The sequence below is a fragment of the Pyrgilauda ruficollis genome, unplaced genomic scaffold (assembly GCF_017590135.1).
Source record: "Pyrgilauda ruficollis isolate IOZ18807 unplaced genomic scaffold, ASM1759013v1 scaffold43, whole genome shotgun sequence".
NCBI classification, from domain to species: Eukaryota; Metazoa; Chordata; class Aves; order Passeriformes; family Passeridae; genus Pyrgilauda; species Pyrgilauda ruficollis.
The window spans coordinates 6,081,639-6,103,149 of record NW_024525823.1 but is presented as its reverse complement, the minus strand read 5'-3'; positions in this window follow the sequence as shown (position 1 = coordinate 6,103,149).

The following is a 21,511-nucleotide window of genomic DNA, read 5'->3' as shown; positions in this document are numbered from 1 at the left end:
TGGAAGTAATTTAGTGCACAAACAAGTATTTACCAGGAATTAAGCTGAGACCACCAAACACATTTCACAGTGGAGACACAACAGTCATCAGGCTGAGGCAATTTTAGGTCACTACCAACTTGGGCCTGATTCAAGAAAGCAACCTCAGATAAAAGTCTTAACAACCCATCATCCAAGTCCCTGAAGGCATTCAGTCCCTAAGTTCATTTTCTGCTGTAAACATAATTCCTGCATGAGATAAGAAGTTTCACTGTACATTCAGTAATCCAGGAAAATATTAGAAACAGAAAGGGGGGGAAAAGGCATTTGAAACATTTTGCAGAGACAAAAAAAAGTGTCGTGCTCATGTGAAGAAGTGGGAAGAAGCTCCAGCACTCCCCTCTAACGCAAGAGTAGTTAACTGTTCCATGGAGGGAGCAGGGATCTATCCTCCAAGAGCTCATTGCTAACATAAGGCACTTTGTTACTGCACTATGCTCCCTTAATAACATTCAGACATTAACTTAATATTGATCTTTATGTATTTGTTCATCTTTAAATAATTCACTTCTGCTTTGCTTCTGTCTTCATTTCTTTTGTTCCTTCTGTTAATCCAAAAAGCGGATAGATGAATTGTCTTCTCACAGAGAGCTGAACCTTCATGAGAGTGAGCAAGTACTTTTAGGAGAACACTTTGTGACCCATAGGTTCAGCTTTTAGGAGGAGCACAGCAATGAAGAATATAAGCTTGTTTGTAAGCAACACATACCGTACTGCTCCTGGAAAAGCAATGAGTATATTTGCCATATATATGCATAGCATGTTTAATCTTTCACTGGAAGCTGGTTTCTTTCCCTCACCTTTTTGCACTCAAAAATGAAAACACTTCTTCCCCTCCCCACCCTGAATATTTGCTTTATAGACAAGGGGACAGTGACCAGGCAACATTACATAACTCCCTGCAAGAATGGGACAGAGAGCACAGTGGTGCATTCCTATAGACTGCTCAGTACTAGCATGTAGCCCATCCCATGGATGCAATCAAAGATGTCAGCAGTCAGATGTATTTAAAAGATTACTTACCCGATTTTTAGCCTGTAGACAGCAAACACCAGCATTTCATTTTAGCTGTCCTCTCATTGCTGCTGGAGAAAGTACCACTAGTGCTGCTGGGCATTTGATAGAAAATCCACCCTTAGTCAAATCTACCTGCCTACCCACTTTACCACTGAGGCCTGAATTGCCAGGAACTATCCCCCATGGCATGGCTCATTCCTTTATATACAGTTATTACTGGCAATAAGCTGGCTCATCTCTAGATGAAACTTTAAAAAAAGAGAAGTTTCCTAATTGGTTTAACTAAAGCAGTAAGTACAATAAAGAGGTTTAATTATTATGTGTGATAATAGTCAAATCCAGCTCTCTAGTAGTGGTTTCTCATTCAGTAAAATTTAATGTTTATAAAGGAAATGTGTACTTTACGTGATTCAGAGAGGTGAGACAGAAGTCTGAACCTGAACCCAAATATGGTCATTATAAAATAGAAAGAACCAAGGCTTTGGATTTTTAGTATTCTTTAATGTGAGTTTCAAAATAGAGAGTACACTGATTTGTGCTCACTGAGAGAGAGAAGTGGGAAGCTTGATTATGTAAATCCAGAACTGGAGTTGGAGTCCCAAGTTCAAATTCAGGCCTATTTTTGCTGTTGCACTGAGAGAATAAGGAGAATTTGATTAGGTCATATTTTGTGTTATTTAATCCAGAAGAAGGTGCTCAGTGACTAATGACTGTAAGTGCCTGGCTAGCTCACAGTAAGAGTTTTTTAATCAGCTCCTCTTCTGGCATCAGACATAGTATTTCACCAACCAGAGAAATGTCCAACATGTAAGATTAATGAGGAAACAAGCCATACATGTAGATAGTTGTTGCCCACAGAAGTGGGGAGAAGTATTTGGCTGTCCCTCAGTAGAATGAGGTCAGACTGGGAAAAAAAAGAGACTAAGTGGACTTACAGACAACAGCAATACAATCTCGGTATTAAATTTTGTGATGTTGCAACAGAGGATGATCATGGTGATATGACATGTTCTTTCTGAAAGAAAGCAAGCCCTGGAGTGCTCATGTCTGCCAGAGCTATTCTGCTCACAGTAGTTACCTCTTAAGTTTTTTTCACAATGAAGTAATAAAATAGACCATCTTGTATAAAACAATTTAGAAATTCTCTTCCTTCCTAGAAAATGCCTCTTGCCATTCTTGTAACTTGAATAAGTCACTGAAAGCATTTTTTTAAACAGCACTTCCTTCCATTTGCTTGCTCATTTGTGGTTGAAGTATATTTATTCACTTCGTAGCTCTCATCCTGCCAAGGAGCAAGCATGCAGCACAGGCCTCTAAAATACATGACAGAGCTACAAAAGGCAATTTCTGTTATCCCCCTGCAAATCTGGAGGGGGGCCCAGATCCACAAGTTGTTTCTTCTCAGGGCTCATTGTTAGCTGCCCTCAATGTCATCTAACAAGGCACCTGAACGGGTGTGAGTCCCCTAAATCTCTTGGATCTTTCCTCCACTAATACAGACTCCCACTGAAATAAATAGGAATAGTAAAAAATTCAAACCCTTGACTAAGTGAGTTACAAGTTATTCCATTGTTGTCAGTATTTTCAGTGTAGAATAGAGGGACAAACAACCAGAAAGACTGAGCATGATCTCCATGTATAGCCACAGGGCCAAGGATTTAGATTTTCAGGGACAAGGAATGAGTTTCTATGGCAAGCCAATGTTCTTCACACAAAAGAACTTGAAACTTTCAGTTGGCAAAAAACATTTCAATGGAAGACTTCTCACTTGCCAGAACTTACCTTTTTTGATGTGGAATTGCAAAAGTTACAACAGCTCCATTTTCTGAGATTAGCATCCCAGGTTTTGGAGTAGCAAAAGGTTTCACAAGCACCCTAGGGGCATGAACTTCTTGTGGCAGTAGGAATGTTTTCCATCACTTGCCTTACCTTTCCCTAAGGATTTTCAGTGGAAGTGCTGAAGGTGATGCATCCAAGTGTTTCTTTCCTCCTATGATTGTCAGATGTATGCTGCAGTGAGTGAAGCTAAAACCTACAAACATGCACAACAGGTTCTGCGTCTGGGGAATGGCCAGTGTCAAGTGATGGCTTGGCCTGAACACACCTGTGGTGACAGAGTTCATCTGGAGGAGTGTTCTGGTGCCCCGTACCTCCCTGGATGTAACACCCTCTGCCCTTTCTATCTGGCGACATCACCCTTTGATGTACAAAGAGCAGACATACCTCTGTGGCAGGCAGACCCAAAATTACACAGGAAAGACTATGACAAGGCATTTCCACCCTCACTTCTGAGGAAATCTCGTTTGCAATGGTCAGTTTTACCATGTACACAACACTCATCCTTCAAGGGGTGATGAAGTGCAAGACCCAGCATCCGGTCAGAGGCCATCGTTGAAAGACCATTGCGAGAAGATCAATACACACCAGTTAAAAACTACAAGGCCTTCTCTTCAGCAATGCAGGCAGCAATCTGTTGGTTTAGGTTGTGTTTCACTGACTTCCCCACTGGCAGGTTTTCTTGTCCTTCCAACATTGCCTGCCACACCAACAGGCAGAGTCACTTTGGGCTTGGAAGAGGTGGTTAGCATGGGAGGAACACTGGCCTGAGGAGAGACAAGAACAACATCTGTGTGCTTTGATAAACGCCCAGGAAGAAAAGGGAAGGCTGTTCTTTGTGTGCTTGCCCAGGCACGCTGCCAAGGGTATGCAGGTCAGCTCTGATTAAGAGAAAGTTAAATGGATCAGTAGGCCTGGTCCCGGAAATGTGGTCCTACCAGGGCCACTTTTGCAAGAATGAGAAAACGTATGGAAATGTGGGTAGGACTTTGTTGCTGAGATGTGGTAATAGTGTCAGGTTGATGAGGAGCCCATGAGGAATGCTGTCCTTGCCCAGGAAGGAACAGTCTGTACTATGATTACAACAATAACAGAAAGACCAGCATTCAGCATGTAGCTGAGGTTTCAGAAGTTGCAACCCCATCACATGCACCCATCCAAATCCAAATCTCAAAACCCAGCCCCTCCCACAACACAGAACATGGCATAGAGTGACAGAAATGCCCATGCCAGCTGGAATGCAAAAAGGTTCCTACGTGGTTTTGCCTTGTTCTCTTGCTTTCATCTTTTTCTCCTTTTCTAACTACTCCTTCCAGCATGGGTAATGCCAGTTCTCTGCATACTCCACATCTCTTTCCCTCTCGAGATCATTATAGTAGCAGTTTTTGCTGTCACATTCTAGAGCTCCTTTTATGAGCTCCTCACTAAACTGAGCTATTTTAATAAACAAGAACAGGTTTAGTCCCTCATAATTGCACACCACTTCCCCACTCTGAGTAGTAGCCAAGCCACTGTTCTGTGTTGCTCCTTATCACAGCAAGATTAAAAATAGTTTTATCACAATATGTAAAGTGTTGCTTAATCCTCTTTCTCCCACATTAAAAGCAGATGTTCAGACAGACTGAATCAGATTCAGCAAATTTATTAATTTAGATGTACAAAAGCTTCACAAGTCCTGACTTATGTCTAAGTAAGACAGGCAGTATTTTCAGATTTAATACTGTTTCCATGTAAACTGAACCTTCTTTTTTAGGTTTAGTGTGGCCTCGATGTTCAGTCCTGATACCAGTGAAATCAGTGGAAAAGTGTATGCATAAAGAAGAGTTCAGACCCATTTTAGGGCATCTCTTCCAGTCTGAAGAGTATGCATGTAAAGAAGAACAAGTCATTGTAGTAACAGGAATTACTATAAATATCTCAAAAAATTAATAAATTAAGGCTTTAAAAGTGTTAAAAGTCAGAGAAAAAAAAAAAGTTCCAGCAATTCACAAGGTTTTAGATAACCTTTGTTTTCCCCCCCTTTCACTGCTGCTCCCTGAACTCTAAATCAAGAGACTCTTAAAGTCAGGAAGCCAGACAGACTTCCAAAATATGTGGTGACGCTCAGGGGCCTGTGAACCGGAAACAGACATTTACTGTCTTCTTTCCCAACCCAATTGGCTCCAAATATCTGTAGCTGATGTTCTGGGATTTTGGGTTGCAGCCAGAAGACCTAACCTGAGAGACTGGGAGCTCACAAACCATGGAGGTCATTAATTGTTTCATGTCCACCCACTTTTCTTGCAGGGAGCGTTTACAACACTGGCCCTTTCACAACAGGAGAGAGGGAAAAAAAAAAAAGAGGGTGTTTTTTAATCCATTAGACTGCTGCTGATTCAGTAGTAATAAACATGAGTCTGTTTCCTTGATTGTTCTGTACACAACAAACATTTGTGTAATGTGTCAGTTAAGTTTGTGTGTCGTAAGGATCTCTCATTGAAGTGTCTCTGCGTCCATAACCAATACATGAAAATCTGCCTTTGTGTGCATTTTGGGTGCCTGCATGAGGGAGAAAGAGAGCAAGAACTTAATTCCTAAGACCCTTAGTCATCCTCTGATCTTCATTTCTGAGGGCGATCAAAGCACCAGCTTTGGAGAAGATGATTTCTCTCTGCTAGGCTAAAGATATTAAGGATATAAGAAGTGCTCTTCCCAACAGCCCGCTAGGAATGAACCCTATAAAAGCTTGGGATGTGTGCAGACAGTGAGAGGGGAGTCAGTTGCTGCTGCTGCTGCTGCTTTTGCTGTGCCTCTTGCTGTGTTACAGACATCTTGACTGGCCTCAGTGATTTAACGATGAGTGTTTGTTGGCCTGTGAAACGCAAACACATTGTAAGACTGTTTGTACGCTAACTAAACTTCTGCAGATAGTTTACACTCTAGAAGGAATTCTTTGCACACACTGATCTGTATTTGCAATGTGTATCTTTCTCGGGGCAGACTTTCTCTTGCTTTTCTTTCACCTTAGTGTTGCAAAACACATCAATGTTGCCTAACTTTTGATCATATGAGTAACGTAAGGTCATTTACATGACAGCTTGGCTACTTTACAGTTTGTTGCAAAAACTGCAACTCTATTCAGAAACAAAATAGAAAGGACAACTGTACAGAAAGGTCAGCATTTCATTCTTAGGAGTTCTTATATTTTAGTATTAGCCTCATATTGTTTTGGGAAGAACTAAGTAAGACCAACACTAAATACTTTATTCCAAATAAGACATTTCAGATCAAAGATAAATAAAATATTCTGTTTTCCTTTTTTCTTCCCCTCTTCCAAAAATCCCATCACTCATTTTTTCCAGCTCAGTCATGGCCTGAAACATTTGTCATTTACACAACAGTATCTTATAGACTCACAGGAGAGGACTTTGGCAAATTTTGACTTAAATTAGAGAATGTTATATATATATATATATATCCAGACAATACAGAGGAGAAGCAATACTTGAAACTTCAAACTGAAATATATGTGATAGCCAGCACCGTATCATTACAGTACTGTATCACTACAGTGTATCAATATGAAATTGAGAGTGACCAGATATAAAAAGAAAGACAAGGGAAAAACAGCTGGTAATTTTTTCTTGCTACTTTGGTAGAGAAGTTTCTTTTTTACCTCCTCTATTATTTAATAAAACCTGATCCACACTTAGAGTGATGTTTCAGTTTCAAGGAACACCACAACTCCAGAACTAAGGAGTGATTACTTTCAACTGAAGGCTTTTTATGTTAGATCTGACTGTGTCTTTTTTCAATCCATTGCTACTCTGTTTTGCTTCAGTTCTTTGAGTCAGGTGAAGTCACAATGTAGCTCTGAATCCAGATTCACAGATTTAATACCAGCCTACCTGCATTTTGACATTTTCTGAAAAAAAAAAACAAAAACCAAAAAAAAACAAAACAAAAAAAAACAAAACACAAAACAGGAAGCCAAAGACAAAAAAGTGAAGCTGATGCTTAAACTCTCACAGATTTTGGTGGACCCTGCATTTAATTTAAAATATTTATGTCCTGGCAATCAACCAAAACCCTCTTCCCAGTAGCTTGAGAAGCCATGTGCCCCTCTATCTCAGTTTGTCTTTCCATGGATGTTTTGCCCAGTAAAGCATCTCACCCAGACACAGGGTGCGACTTCTGTTAATGTTGTGTTTCTCACTCCTGTCAGTCACCCGCTAGTGACTGCAGTTTCCCCTGCCTTCTCCCACAAACAATTTCTGCCTTCCTTCCCCCTATGGCATTTCCTGTGCCAGAAACGGACACATCAGACCCAGTCTCCTCTTCCAAATCTCTCCACAGGGCTCCTATTCTTTGGTCTGCTGTCTCCTGAAATTAATTTTACGCCCTCATTTAGAATATTGCTCATAAAATTTAATTACTGAAACGTCTTCATGAATAAACAAAAAAGAATTAGTTAAAAAAGCAGTGAGGAAGTTTCAGGTTAGACGCTAGGGAAAAATAGTAATCTGGAAAATGCTGACATATCTCATAAATATTTGGGAGGCATTTTCTACTTCCAGATGTCATTGACTGTGCTGAGAGAGCTCTGGGCTAAGCTTTATGTTTCAAGATGAGCTTCAGTCACACAAAAAATTAGGAGGGGAGGCATATGCAAAGTCTGTAGAGGGGACAACATAGTCCCATCTGTGCCAACTCACAGACCCCCACAGGAGGGAATGTGCTGTGTGCCCTGGAGGTGTACAGAAGTGTCATGCTGCCATTATGTCCCCAGGAGAACGGGGGTCTTCCAGGAGCATGATCAACTCTGCACACACTCATTTCTTCAAAATCCTGCTGACCTTAAGGGCCTAACTTATGGTATATTTCCTAAATATTTTTTTTAGGATTGGCACAGAACATTTGCATGTGTTTCAAGGAAGGTGTATGTATGAATTTGGGAGACCAGGCACCAGCTGAGACAGGAATTTCCACGCAGCCGTGCAATCTTGTGACTTTTTGTAACTTACGCATTGTCTGTCTCCAGCCAGCTGGACAACAGTCCTGGCTCCTTGGCACTTATGGCACATTTTTCCAGTAAGCTCTAATAAAATGCTTCCTATCATCCCATTTCATTGGAATGAGGAGGGTTCCCACAGAAAGTGTGCAAACTTGGCAAAACACAGTAGATACAATGTTATCCCAGCACAGCAAACACATAGTAAATGTATAATGTAATAATCAAAGGGCTCTTCAGATGACTCTGATGCTCCTTTTAGGTACTGTGGGATAATATGTTAGGTGCCAGACTACCACGTTTATCCTTAGTTCTCCTCTGAACTGAAAATAAGGATAAGAACTTCAGTGACACTGTCCTTTAGACATGGCTTTGCAATATGCTACATGTCTAGACTGCTGTAAAATCAGGAGGATTTTGTTTGAATGACTTGTTTATATGATTCCCATAATAAATAGCCTGCATCTTTCTAGTTGTATTAAAACCACATTGGAGCAAATTCTATGTCTCATTACGCCACTGCAAGTCTGCCATCAGCTATCAGGAGCCTCTGCTTGAGACCAGAGTTTGTTTTGCCATGTTTTTAGGCATTGCACTGGTGAGAAGTATGACACCATCATGCTGCATGCAATCAAGCATTACGGGGTGCAAGCTGGAGGCATTTAAACTGAGAGAAATAAATCAGCTTTTGACTTTATGTTGTCCCATACCTCACCTGATATAGAGGTGAGGCACAGGATTTGCAGAATATTAAAAGATCCAGCAACCAGTGCCTGGCCCAAAGGAGAGCTGAAGGAAGTGTCATTCTCCAAAACGGATGTGATTGAGACTTCAGCCAAAGGAGGAGCAGGCCTTGTAGAAGACCTGTGTCATCCTGAGGAAGATGGATGATTCATCAGAGAAAACCTGGTCCTTGGATGGGAGAGTAGATGGAGGTCCCAGCTACAAAAGTCACAGGCCAGAAAGATACAGATAAAGAGTCGGTGGCCGAGTGTGAATGAGCTGAGAGATTGTTCAACCTCACTGTCTCAGCCTGGGTTAAGCAGACAGACAACTTCTACTTGAATAGTTATTTCCATGTTGGGGAATTTTCCCTGAAACTTTGTATTTATAGGAGTGGAGTCTCTAGGCCCCTGTGTATTCATGCCAGACCCTGTGCATGAGAGAGCTCATGAGAGAGCTCCGAGAGACCTTCTGCTTTGTACAAGGGGATGGTCAGAAGAATTTTGCTCCAAAATTCTTTCACTACCTTTCACAGGCTGAGGACAAAATCTCAACATTTTTCTTTTCCTGTCCCAAGATCAAGTTCCTTTGGAATAGCTGACTCTAATACCTGAGGCTGTCATGGGCTGACAAGTTTCTGCACCATGAGGCTCATCCCCAGGCTTCCAGAGGGGATGCTGGGGAGCTGATGGAGGAGTTGTCATCAAACAGTAAAAGTTTTGTGCCAGCATCACCTGGTTGTGGCTGTGCATTTCCAGCAGCTGCTGTCACCCTAGCTTTGCCCTCAGCTGCAGAAACTGCAGAGAATGAGGAGTAAAAAAGGTTGAGGAAGACAACCAGTTTGAGAAGCTGTGTCAAACAGGGACTTTTCCTGAGCTTTAAAAACACAGCTTGTTGAGATTGACAAGGATGCCCTCTGGGCTGAGGAAAGAAAGCTCTGTCAGTGACAAAAGAATTGAATTCCAGATGTAAGATGACGAACCATCACTGCAGAAGGTCAGGATGACACAGACCACCTTCCAGAAAATCTGCAGGAAGCACAGCACCCTGCTGTAAAGGCAAAAGCAGAAGGGGCAGTGCAGTAATAGAAAAACTCTCTTATCTCTTCAAAATCATGGAGCTGTCCCCATCCTGCCCCCTGCTAACCAGGTCAGGTTGGGTAGGTTGCCTGTGGAGCCGTCAGGATAAAGCATACTGAGGGAGGTCTCCTGTTAGTGGAAACCCTTGCAGGAACAGCAGCCATGAGAACACTTGTTGGAACCCAAGACACCCCTCTGGGTGCCCTCGATGACACGTGCTCCTGGCAGGGGGCTGGGGAGTCCTGGCAGGAAGCCAAAGACACTTGGGATTTCAATCCTAACCCATGGAACAAATTACCAACTTTGTATGAAGAATCACAAGTCACAAAAGTTTAAGTAGAGTGATAGTGAATTAATCACAGGGTGAAAAGTGGAATTTTGGGGATTTTTAATATAGGCGTCTAGGAGGCAAGGGAGAGGGATTTGGGCATTTTTCTATTCTTCTTCCTTCTTCTTCCTTGCCTCCATCTTCTTGGTGATGGTGGCATATTTACGTTGGTTTAGAATAGAAGTAGACAGTCTAACATAGTTGATAGGTATTGGAAAATAATGATAAATAAAGTACATGAAATTCATAGTATAAAATGTAGACAGCAACCAGGGGTGGGTGGTGTGCCCTTGACAGACCTGCAAGATGGAACTCTGCGGGTCTTGAACATGCACCTGGAATGGTGCAGGCACCAGGTGGTGCTGCCTGTGAGCCTGTCCCAGACCCAAACTCAACATCCTGGCTGTGTGCCCAGGTGATGCAGTGACTGTGTTGCTGCCCCCAAGGAACAACAGCAAATCTGCCGATATGCCAAACTGAGCATGAGAGCATATATTAAGCCCATCTACATGGCTTCAGTCAGGTTTCTCTCTCAGTGAGGGACTGGTAACTAACCTTTAAGGGCTCACATGGAGCAGTTTTCCTAAATGGTCCTCTCCCAGTCAGTCACTGAGGTTGGGAGTTGATAGAAGAAGCCACCATTGGCCATCGCCCAGCTCAGGCGTTTCAGGGGGGGCAGGTGTCTGTGAGTGAGTCACCTTCACTTTTAATGCTTAACTTTGCCCTGAAGAAGCTAGAGGTGCTTCTAGCTGGTCCATCAAGCCGAATGGGTGGCCTGTCTGGACGGCAGGGAGGAGTGTGCTCAGTCACAGGACTAGTGTCCTGCTCCACTCCAGTGCCCACGCTCCTGTAAAGGCACCCATCTTTGGCTTTGCATGCAAGAGTATGAGTCAGAAAGCTGATATGAGCTGGAGAATTTTAAAAAGTCTGCTCTTGCAGGTGCACCATTGTAATCTCTGTACAACCAGAGAGTGCCAAACAGCACAGCATTTAGCACAGATATCCATCTGGAGCTATGTAGGATGCCTCAAATCTTTTAATCATGGGATCTACGGCAAGTATTTTTGCAAATCAAGCATGCTGTAGTGTTTCAGTGAGAATATCAAGAACATGGAAGGGGTGAAATTTTATACTGAAAGAGAAGATTGTCCAATAATAGTAAAGGCCTGGGAGCAGATTACAGCCTTGAGGGTATCGGGTATGTAACAGTGACACCCAAGTGTTTTGTATCCACATATGGATACTCCAGGGCATTTTCTCTCTACCAGATTTTGCACATCTGATTTATACACCAACATGACCATTCTGTTTCCCCAAACTCTTTCTTTACCACTAGCAGAGACACAGGTTCTAGAACAATTTATAGCATTTATAGCATATAAAGTTTGCCTGGGGTTTATCTGGTTCTCTCTGTGGTACCTTCAAACTCTAGATGAAGTCGGTTGCCTCATAAATTAGGGATTTGAGTCAGTGTCTAAATTTATGTGCTATAAATATGAATTTCTAGCCCATTTCTGACCCATTTAATAGATTTCACTGGAGTTACTCTGTATTTACATCACTGTTTGTGAGATCTGAATTTGACATAGTTCTCATCTTCGCTCTGGCACTTCACTCTCTATCTTCATCAGGAGGTGCTGGTGGGTTTGGGTGTTATTTTACTGTCAGTGCACTCATCTGCTGGTTTTCGGTTTGAATGGATGTGAGCACTGGCTGCTCTGAGATATCTGAGAAGCTCCTCCATCAGTGGGAGCAGCCTCAGCAGGCTCACTTTGCTTTCGCTTCCCATCCCTGTGCCTCAGTGCAGCACCAAGGAGCCCATTATATCAGTTTATCACATCACATTTACTGAAGCAACTGCACAGCAGTTACACTAATCCTGAAATCCCCTCAGAGGCATAAATATGCTTAAAGCACATTTATGTTGTGCTATGTGGCTGTATTTATACAGTGTGTTCAATTCCCCCAGTCTGCTCACAGGAGCAATAGACACATTGGGGTAGGAGGGAAATTGAAGCACAGCTGAAGTGAGCCACGTCCAATACTGAAAGTGTCAGCTGATCCTGCAATTAGCACTGATCACAGAACAATTAGGAGTTGTTAATAATGACAGCTATTTCAAATAAAGAAAAGACTTTGGACACGGACTGAGGTGAATTCTGTGGTTATATTAGAATGTGGACCAGTGTTCCCCTTAATGGAGCTGGCTTAAACTTAGGAAAACTGGATGACTCCAAATTTCCTCAGAGAATCTCCTGGTTAAATGCAGATGTCAGAACTTATAGGATTGGTTGTCTGGTGGACTTTTGCAATAAGATGTGAATTCATCCTGGAAGAAAACATCCTGTTTTTCTTAAAATAATTCTTAGTCTGTAATGCTGTGTATGCCAAGTAATCAACAAGTTTTATGGTAAGCTTGAAAACCCATAGTAGTGCAGGAAGTCTGCTCTTTTGTGGACAGTGCCATTATTATCACACTGCAAATCATTACACTGCAGACACTTGCAAAAATCAGCAAGAAATTATGAGTAAGACGCTGAATGAAATCTGGGAGGCTTGGCATTTCCTCCTAGTTCAGCCACAGGCTTTCTGTGTGACCTAAAAAATATTGTTTATCTTTTTATTGCCACAGTTTTCCCTCAGTGATATGGAGATAACAAGTTCTTCTTTATTTCCAACTGGTTTTTCATCTTTGTTTTCTATTTATATTGGAAATTTCTTTAAACTGGAACTGTTTCTAACTGCATATTCATCACAAGCTCTAGCAACCACAGTAGACACAGCAAAATGAAAAAACTAGTAAGAAGAGGGTGAATAAAACAGGATGACTGTAAACAAGGAAGGATGCAAAATTGTCCTGGTTTAAAAAAGAAAAAAAAAATAAAAAGAGAGAGAGAAAGAGAGTGAAAGAGAGGTAAGGGAACTAAAAGGGAAGCAGGAGTTAGACAAATTGAAGAAACAAAAGACAAAAGCAACAGACAGAAATAGAAAAAAATTATCAGGGGGAACCTCCAAAATCAGAAAAACAGAGTGAAGAGGAAGCATCAAGGTGAGTAGGACAAAAACCCAAAGCAGTGAAGACTAGAAAAGGAGGAAAGGCAGAAGTATTGTGTTAAAATATTTTTGGTATGGTCTTAGACTCTGCTAAAATCCTAATAATGAGGGAGAAAATTCAGTAGAGTTTGACCTTTTTCTTTGAGTCCCCTCTTGCATACTCTGAATATCTAGAATATCAGTGATTCCGTACTAGTTTGGGTGTCTGGGAATACAGGGTTGAGCCCTCTGGTGCACTTGGGAAAAACACACAAAATCATGCTCAGAGAAGTCAGATGAAGAAGTGTTGGGATGCCAGCACTGCCTGGGGAAAGAACAATTTCTTGTAGATCCCTGGAAATCAAAAGTGCTTTCCAGGAAGAAAAAGCCCGTCCATTGAAAAGGAACACAATCACACATGAGTGGTAAACAAATATCATTAACTTTCAGATGTAGTCTTGGGTCGTGGAGAAGTGTGTTTTCCCTGTCTTCTCTGTGACTTGAAATACGATGGTCTTGTTGCAACATAACAGAAAGTCCTGTGTGTGACCTTTCCCAGGAGGTTTCAAACAAATTGGACCTATTCCTCTGATAACAAAATCTAATCCAGATGTAAAGGCCAGGTATTTTTAATACTCAAATAGTGTTGCTCTTGTGATTTGAAATTTTTGCTCTTGAAGCCTGGGACTTTCCCTCTTGAAGGCAGGTGGAACGGAGCAAAACCAAATAGCAGGAGTGTGTGTATGGAAGAGTGAGTGGGATGGAGTAAGACCAAGATTGCTTAATATCAAGGAGGCATCAAGAACAGTTAAGAAAATCTCTGATCCCACGTTCCCATCTCTTATTTCACATCAGAAGCTTTGTATTCCAGGTTTTTAGGGCTTGGGGCTGTGTGTTGCATAGATGTCCTTTCCTAGAAAAGTTAGAAGAACTTTCTGAGGAAGGAAGCAGTCACACTAGAATACTTCTATCCTAGTGTACCACAAAATAGAAATACCGGTAATAGTTAAACAGGTTTTCAGCCTCATTTATATTGTAGTGACAATATTGGATAAATTGAAATAACTGAGGTTTCAGCCATTCTGTTCTGCTTAAACAATTTTTCAGTGATTTAAGCAGACTGGCTTTAAGTCAATCTAATTACACCTCTACCAGTTGTTAGGCATAAACATGTCCTAGGTGACGACAGAAGTGAATCTCCTTCTCACTTATGCTACTGAGAAGCACCACTGCAGTAAAGAGCTGCTCACTCCTGAGTCAGTGGAGTCAATCTGGGTACTGGAAGAATAATCCATGAAGTTGAAGTTGCAGTTGAAGGCCAAGATGTTTCACTAAGGGCTCTGGAGAGATGTGATATTCCACTGAAACGCTGGGAAATGGACATACAATAAAGGCACTGAAAGAGCCAAATCCAGCATGGATGACTGAGGTACAGCTGTGCCTCACTTCCGTATACCAAATATTTAGAGTTGGTGCCAAGCTGTCTCTTCTTAAATGCAGCTTCCCCTTGAGAGGTATTTTACTTATTTTTCCTCTCAGTTTATCATGCTTCATATTTTGGGAGTGAATCACTGACATCCAGCAAAGTACAGTTTTTACTAGCATTGCCTGCACCTCAGATTGTTGATTCAGGTTTACATGCTTGAGCAGGCACAAACAGTCTCCTAAGAGATAATTTTAGACTCTAAACCCATCAGACAATAATCTGATGAGTTGTGCAAACACAAGATATTAACACATGGGTAGATAATGTGTATACACATTCTTATTATTGCCGACTGGCTGTTTTGTTTCAGGCTGCAACCCAAAATGTGCAGGGAGAAGCTGTGCTTTAAGGGCAATAAACAGTTTGGCAATCCACTCAACATCAGCTTTCAGACTGATAAACCTTTAAATTACTGGTCTTCTCTACATGCTATGGAGAGGGAGAAATGACCAGTGGTGTGGTTATACACCTCCTGAAGACTAGCAGACACGTAACCAGATTCAGCCACAGATCACTTTGCATGAGACAGGTGCTGCTAAATCACCCATAGACCAGAGAGGGATAGCATTTATGAAAAGCATAAAGTTAGGTGAACATTGAGCTCTCAGTGAGCTCACTTGCAGACCTGCAGGACCGTAGAAGAATGGATGCCCTTATAAGGGCATAATTAAATATTTAGCAGTAAGGAAGTCAGCAAGGTCGCACAGCAGAAAGGTCCCACTCAGGTTTCTGAAGGTATGTTAAAGTCTTAGAGAAAGATGCTTGAGGCTAATCACTACATCTGTGGGAGAGAGTATTGAAATGTACAAAACCAGGTACCGATTAACATTTGGCAGAGAAGAAGAAAAGCCTCAGAAAGATGCCAGAAGATGTCATCAGGATAAACTTGAATAAGAACCAAAAAGGCCAAGAGCACCAGATGGCATTTCCAGAAGTATTCCCTGTCACAGGCAAAGATAAGCTTCATTGTCTTGCACAGGGGCAAGGAGGAAAAACTGTCCTACAACCTTTTGGAAGAGAAGACAACTCTCTCATACCCTTTTGATGAGAAAGAAAGTAAATCAATGGTATGTGGGTGAAGTGTGAATTTCTGCTGTCTTCTGTTTGAGTTTCACAATTAAAATGAGCATTTCCAGAGTCCCGACTTTGAAGAAATGCTATTCAAAGCTCGTGTTTAATGACTACTTGCCACAAATGCATAGGGCAGCTATATACCAAGTTCAAACGCTCTCCCATATCCTAAAGGACAAGTGTGCTGCCACAATACTTAAATTATATTGCAGTAAGCTATCTGGGTTCAGCAGGGCTGGAGTAAACCTGGGGTGATTACGCAGAGCCACCTGGTTTTCCACTCCATCCCACATTACTCATACAAGGTCTTCCACTGTCTAGGTAAAATTCTGCCTGCCATTATCCTAAACAATGGTAGCTGGTTGTATATGGAGCCCTCAGGACAGCACAGCACTAAGTGTCATCCTGTTATAACTCTGGGACACATGATGTTATCGACAGTCCTAAAATATGGCTTAGAGTAAAAGCTCAAAGAGTCAGGGGACAGAGTACTCATATGCAAGGTTTTAGAGCAACTCATCAGTCTGATCCTCTGTGATGATACTGATAAAATCATAGTGTCAGTGCCATGGACTTGGATGCTGGAACATGGTCATGCCATTAAACTGTTAGAAAGTTTCCTGGCACAATTTTAGTCCCACTTACTAGCATGGCTCAGGAGTCAGCATGGGTCACAGCCCAAGTGCCGCAGACCCTGCTCCAAGGGATGGGAGCATGCAACAGAGTGTTCCTGGACAAGAAGGTGCCACAGATCTTGAGAGTGCCCCAGCACTGCTCCACTCTTGGGTACAGATGTAGCAGTTTGGTTCTTCTTGAGGCCTCTACGTCTCATGTATCTTGGTGCAAGGTCTTTGCTCTCAAAGAAGAAGAAAGGAGCTTAAAGGCTTTTGATTCATCTTAATGAGGTACAGACTTGTTGAAAAAAAAAAGCCTTTAAAAGCTTTGAGAGAGAGAAAACATTGTTTCCTGCCTGCTTTAGCCTCAAGTCCTTATAGAATGAAAGTTGCATTTATGCTGTATTAGATATGGAAGCAACACACAGATAAGAGATCTGTGCCTCTTCCGAGACAAAAATGTGCTGGCTTCAGTCCCACAGACTTTAGCTCTTATGGTAGATCAAAAGCAACTTAAAGTAGGGCCAATGGCTTTCCAACAGCACAGACCAAACCTCCAGACTCTTATTAGTCCAGCATTTCTTAGCCACTGGAGACCAAAGAGGCACCAAGACCATCTTGTCACTACAGCTTGCTTGTGGAGAAGCAACTTTCCACCAAGCCTAATGGGAGGCAAAGTTTCACAGCTATGCAGTGAAGCTGTACTCAGATTTCCGGGATTTGCTTATTGCTTCATGTGCTGAAGTACCTGGCAGAATCAGATGCTCTTGATGAACCAGGTTCCTATTTTGAAAGAAAGAGGAAAGCACACAGCAAGACACAGATAGCTTATCTGTGTTTGTAACCAATTTTCTTTTTTTTTTTCTTTTATACTATATGAGCAATAAAAAGCTATTTACAAGGCATACAAACTTCAGTTTATAGCTAGAAAGACGTTTCACTCTGTCTGCGTTGTCTCTGCAAGTGTCAAAACAGACTTGTATTTCATACCAATAAAACATGAATTTCATGCCAAGAACAGCAAGAAACAAAACAAAATGAAGCTATTTCCTCAGAAAAGAATAAAACCTCGACTCTTACAAATCGGTCTCTGATACTGTAATTGGACTAGTGGGAGCAAGCACCATGGGAGCAGCATGCCTGTGCAGATCCATTCCAGTAGCCCCCCTCCACCGTCTCCAAATTATACTGGGAGGGTGCTTCTTTCCCCTGATTAGTTCCTTACTTCTCAAGTGTCCAGTTCATTGCAGAGGGCAAAGGGCTGCAAATTTAGCCCAGAGTGTGAAATCCAGAGTTATTACTAGAGCTGGTTAATTTTTTTTTTTTTCAATGGAATGCTTTTTTTTCCATTAGAAAATGCCGTTTTGTCTAACCAAAACTGCTCTCTGAGGCATGTTGATTTTCACAACCTTTTGTTTTGGGGAAAGAAATTGGGAAGAAGTATTATGAGAAGGTCAAAATATTCCATTTCAACATTTTTGGAAGGGAAGCTAGGGGGGAGGAGGTGTTTTTTCCAAGCTACTTTTATTTTCAAATTGTAATTTGCTGTCTATCACAGAAATAAAAGAATTGCAATACAATGAATTTTTTTCAGTCATGGCAATTCTTTTTTCTTCTGATTCAGAGAAAAGTAAATGTCAGTTTCCTAGGAGTCCCTTGGAAATGGAAATTTCTTGTGCTTTCACAGCCTTAGGTAGGGCTACATTATATTCACAAATATATTGGAGATCCATTTCAATTACAAATCTTTGCAACAAGTGTTTAGATAGTTATATGATCCTAGTGATTTTCTTGGTTAAATGAAAACCAACATTCATACCAACACTTAGCTTGAATAAATGTTCACAGATAGTGAACACTGAAGATATAAAACAGGAAAATGTGACAGCTGATTGCAATTTTTCATAGCATTCTTTTACACATTTTAGCCAGTTAGATAGATTTCATGCGTGTTAACTCTGAAATGAAGATAAGGAGAAGATCTTAACATTTTGAGAATTATTTTTAAATGCAGCCCCGCTTCAGCAAGAAAATTCAACTTATCTTTATGTTCATCTCAGTTCAACTAGAACGTGCTTAATTAAACCAGCTGTAATTATCACCTAATTTTTCTCAGGTGGTACTTAGATATTTTGTCTTGTTTGTATTTCTTTAGTGTGTTTATTTTATTTTAATCATTTAATGTACTAATTCTGAGAAATCACACATATAGCACATAGGTCTGTCACAACTGAATACAAGGATTAACACTCATTTTGTTACCTGTGTTTAGCTCTGTAATGACACCTTACAGACATCTCCTTACATTTATGCTTTTCTAGCTATTTTCCATACCTTGGCAAGTTAAATGATGCAGAATTATGTGCTACCTTACACCCCATTCATAAAAAAGGTGGTTTATATATATATATATATATATATTTGTATATATAAAAGGGTGTTGTAAAACTGAGGGATCAAAAAGGTTAGAGCATATTGAGAATCTAAAACAGAGTAGCACCATTTGATCCAGTAAAATGTCTAAAAATATTTTTCTTGTTAATAAGAGGGGGGTGACTCAGAGAAATCTAGAAAATTGACTTGGTAGAGATGTATCACCAGCATGTTGTGGGCAGAAGATACACATCCATCCCCCAGCCCTCTGGCAGAGGAGGTGCTGACATCATGGGCAATGGCTTGCCCTTTGCAAGTCAATGCATTCCAGGCCTGCCAATTTAGTTCCCCAAAATCATTGGAGTGGCTTAAAAACTTCAGGGTCTTAAAAAATTATGATTGTCACGTCCTTTTTTTATTGCCTTTGGATCTTTGAGTGTTTTTATTTCATGTCCTGAGGACATGCTTGCAGCCTTAAAGCACAGAATCCTGATTCTTAAAGACAGGCTGAGATTTCCAGTTACTCATCTGATGCCAACAGATGGGATTTCATGTGGGAGGAAAGAACACTGGAAAACATCAAAGATACCCACTTCAACTCAACTGAAGCAGGACAGGGTCCTAAATACATCTACATTATTTGGCCTCTTATTTTCATGAGTGTGCAATAAATAATAAGAAAACAGATAAAATTCAACATATGTGTATTGATGAGTCAACTGGAATGTCCATGTGTACATAAAAATTCAGTGCAATTTATAGAGAGTTTATGTGTGTATGTGTGTGCTTTTTGGAAGTATTCACAAGATAAAACAATCAACTACTGTAGTTACAGAAAACTCACTTCTTGACCGAATGAGCTATGTTTTCTAAGAAGCATAACGTGAGGCTTTGTCTTCATCACACATTTATAGAGACAATAGCAACTACAGAAAAAAAGTTTTACTTGGAGCATAGACACATACTCCCTGGCTCTTTCAGGTTGCTTTCAGCATCTCGTTGCTCATGCTGTTGTTACACCCTTATATTCCCTCTTTCTGTGGCAGGGAATTGGCACAAATTCCCCATTCATATTTCCATTTTGTGCCTAGTAGTCCTAGCAAACAGAAAGGGGCCCATATGAACTGCAGTTGCTTTGTCTGACAATTTCCTAACACACCAGAGTGTTAGTTCTTGGTTGACCTCATGCATTCTTTGTTCTTTGCTAGTTTTTGATTTAGAAGTATGGGCTAAAGTGACCATTTCCCTCCTTTTTTTATATGGACTACTGCCATTTGGATTCTCTAGAAAATAGATCAAATTCTGGGTTCCTTTAGAGATTATCTTTTTAAAATAATATTGCCTCTTCTGTCTCAGCCATCAAATGCATGACTATCAAATGCACAGTCCAAGTGGGCTGCCTCTCTAGAGAAAATGGTGGTGTCAATTGCTTGAGATGTTCTAACTTATTTACAAGGTATGTGTGTTTTGCTTTGTGGGTTTTTTTGGCTTCTCTGAGCAGAGCAGGGGTTAAAATAAAACCAATTTAAAAAAAGAATCAGAATAATCTCAGAGGCTGTGTAGACGTGCCTTTGATCAGATGCATTCAGGCTGCTCTGCAGGGCTCGGAGGCAGCTGGAGCTCAGCCAGCTGAGCACAACAGCATCATCTGAGGGGTGGCACAGACAAGCTCAGGCTCTCCTCCCAGGCTGGCTCAGCACACATGTGGAATGGCACCAGCCAGGGGCACCAGGCAGCAGAAACATGCTCAGAATCTTCTGCCATTCAGATTTCTTTTCCAATCTACATTTTTCCCCAGGTACCTTCTCAGACATTTTCTTTGGACATGCTCTGACCATGTCTTTGGTATTTATACCTCTCTGAAACTCTCTTCAGGTGCTCTGGCAAGCACTGGCACACACAGCTGCATCCATTCCTGCTTCTGCTTCATTTCCTAGTGATGTCTCTGAGCTGCAGTGAGAGCAGGCTTGTGGGCAGTGCTCTTCCTTTTCTCTTCAAGTGCAGACAGAAAGTTGTGGTCAACAGCTCTATATCCATGTGGAGGCTGATGATGAGTGTTGTCCCATGGGGCTGTTTTGGGACCAGTGTTCTTTAATATCTTTATCAATGACATAGACAGTGGGCTCAAGTGCACCTTCAGCAGATGACACATCTGAGCTGCACATACAACAGGTACAAGAGAAGGAAGGGATGACATCCAGCTGTGAGAATTTGTCCCACGAGAACCTCAAGAGGTTCAACAAGTCCACATGCAAGGTGCTGCAGCTGGGTTGAGGTAATCCCAGATATGAGTACAGACTGGGAGAAGAGCCCATGGAGAGCAGCCCTGGGGAGAAGGACTTGCACGTTCTTGTGGATGAGAGGCTGGACATGACCTGTCAGTGTGCACTGTCAACACAGAAAGTCAACTGCATCCTGGGCTGCATCAAAAGAAGCAATCTCAGCAGGCTGAGGGAAGTGTTGTCCCTCTCTACTCTGCTCTTGTGAGACCCCACCTGGAGTGCTGTACCCAACCCTTCGGTTCCCAGCGTAAAAAACATGGAACATGGAAAATGGAACTGCTGGGAGCAAGCCTAGAGGAAAACAATGAGAAGGCTGGAGTATCTTTCCTTGTGAAGACAGGCTGAGAGAGTTGGGGTTGCTCAGCCTAGAGAACAGAAGGCTCTGGGAGACCTTAGAGTACCTTCTGATATCTGAAGGGGGCTTATAAGAACGAAGGAGACAGACTTTTTACATGGGCAGATAGTGATAGGACAAGAGGGAATGGTGTTAAACTAAGAAAAAGGAGAGATTTAGATTAGATGATAAAAAAGTTTTCTTCATTGTGAGGGTGGTGAGGCAATGACACAGGTTGCCCAGAGCATCTTGGAATGCTCCATCCTTGGAAGTGTACCCAGCCAGGCTGGACAGGCATTTGAACAA